This window comes from Equus asinus, unplaced genomic scaffold, assembly GCF_041296235.1.
Source record: "Equus asinus isolate D_3611 breed Donkey unplaced genomic scaffold, EquAss-T2T_v2 contig_137, whole genome shotgun sequence".
NCBI lineage: Eukaryota > Metazoa > Chordata > Mammalia > Perissodactyla > Equidae > Equus > Equus asinus.
In genome coordinates this window covers 39,483-41,509 of record NW_027224780.1, presented here as the reverse complement: position 1 = coordinate 41,509, position 2,027 = coordinate 39,483, and the positions used below count along the sequence as shown (strand labels likewise).

Genomic DNA, 2,027 nt, shown 5'->3' with positions numbered 1-2,027 from the left:
CCCTGTCCTTCCCATTCGCCTCCCCGGAAGCCAGCTCTCCTCCCGGTTTCCTGGATCCCTTGGCCACGGTCCTCTGTTGCAAACACAGGCAGGTGCAAAGAAGATGCGAAAGGCTGCCCGAGCCACGCGAACGGAAAGCTGAAGCCAGGGAGCCAGGAAGGGCTGGCTGCTGAGGGAGGACGTGTCCTGTCAGGAGGCTTTTCAACTCCCTCTGACAGATGCGGCCTGGAGGGGCGGGGCCCGGCCGGGGCCCTGGGGTGGTAGGGGTCGGGTGTGAGGGGGTGGGTGGGGAGGCGGGGGGAGGCGGGAAGAGAGGGAGGCCCCCGAGTGAGGGGACACCAAAGCCTCAGCCATCAAGACTCCTCGTCTTTGCATCCAGCGTTCTCAAACTCAAAACGAACGCAAGCTCATCCACCAGGAGCAACGTTGCAGCGTTTCCAAGCGAGGCAGGACCGCCCGAAGGCGAAAGCAGAATGGGATCCTAGTCAGGTGGAGCTTGAAACTCAGACCCACCCACCCCCCTACCCCCCCCCACCACCTCCCCCCCTCCCCCCCACCCCGGGAAGGGGGCTTCTGGAAGGAAAAGCGAGACAAACTGACAGGGACAAACTTAGGTCGGGAAAGGAGTGTTGATTGTGAATGAGCCTCTCAAGGACAAGCAAGCGGGTACCAGGTTTTAGAAGATGACCTGCAGCGGCAGAGACGCCAGCAAAGGCAGAAGCCATCCCGTCTTGGGTGAGGTGCCCGAGACGCTCCTCTCTAACCCAGTCCGCCCTGTCCTTGGAGAAGCGGGCGGTGTCTGGAAAAGCCTGACCAGGTGCCTTTCCTCGGTGGGCGGGGCTGGTCGCTTTGGGACCCGTTTGGGCCTCCCGGCACCCGCCGTGGAATCCGTTCCACCTGACAGGACGACTCTACCCGGCGGCTGGGGCAGCGGGGGCGGGGCGCCGAGGGAAGGGCTGGGGTGTCACCGGAGCGGGAGCCGAGCGGGTGGGAAGAGGCCGAGGCCAGAGGGAGCCGGCCGGCGGCGTGTGCGGCGTCGGGGTCCCGGTCCCGGTCCCGGTCCCGGTCCCGGTCCCGGTCCCGCCGGGCTGGCCCCGATTGGCCCTGGGTTCGGGTGGGGCCGCGAGCTGGAAGGGTTGGGCTGTGGCGGGGAGGGGTTGGGCCCTGCCCATGGGCGGCGCCGGCGGGCCCGCGGTGCGGAGGGGGGGCGGGAGGGGAGGGGGAGGGTGGGGGGGGGGTCGGGCTGGCTGGAGGGGTGGGGGGCGTCCGCGGAGGACGGAGGCCGGAGGCCGCAGGACGGAGGAGGGGCGGCCAGGAGCGCGGAGGGAGCCGCGCCCGGCCGGCGGCAAAAGGCGAGGGAGGCAAAAGCCTACAGCACCCGGTATTCCCAGGCGGTCTCCCATCCAAGTACTAACCAGGCCCGACCCTGCTTAGCTTCCGAGATCAGACGAGATCGGGCGCGTTCAGGGTGGTATGGCCGTAGACGCTGGCGCCTGCCGCCGGCGCCCCTAAGAAGCCGCGCCGCGTCGCCCGGCCCCGCGGCTCGCGCCGCGCCCAGGCCTCTGTGACGCGCACCCCGCCGCCGGCGCCCCCTGCGCCCGCGCCCCGGCCTGCCGCCTTCCTCCCGCTGCTGCCTCCCGCCGCGGCCGCCTCGGGCGCGGCCAGCGGGCCAGCCAAACCCTGCGCTGCCCCCGCCCTGCTGCCCTCCCAGGGCGCGGAGGCCTGGAGCAGCCCGGGGTGCGAGGAGGCGGGGCGGGGCGGGCGGCGGTGGGAAACGAGGGGTGGTGGGGGCGGCGGTGGGGGCGGGGATGGGGGCGGGGCGCCTGGCTGGGCGCTCTCCCCTCGCGGCCCGGGAACACTCCAGGCCGCCCTGGCCGCTCGGATCCGGCGATGGGTCGCAGGAGATGCGGCTGCTGGGAGGGGGGTGGCGCGGGGCACTTGGCCCGAGGCGTCGGGGCGTCGGGCCGCCGGGCCCGTGCTCCTCTGAGTCCCCTCCGGCCCGAGGGGCCTCCCAGCGGGAGCCCTGA

General features: G+C 72.0%; 1 non-coding gene across 1 annotated transcript; it reads right to left on the bottom strand.

Annotated features, from left to right (window-relative positions):
• Positions 1-1,366: 1,366 nt before the first annotated feature.
• Positions 1,367-1,485, bottom strand: LOC139043022 (5S ribosomal RNA). The gene has a single exon (XR_011500100.1). It is a non-coding gene; the product is annotated as a 5S ribosomal RNA (ribosomal RNA).
• Between the last annotated feature and the right edge of the window lie 542 nt (positions 1,486-2,027).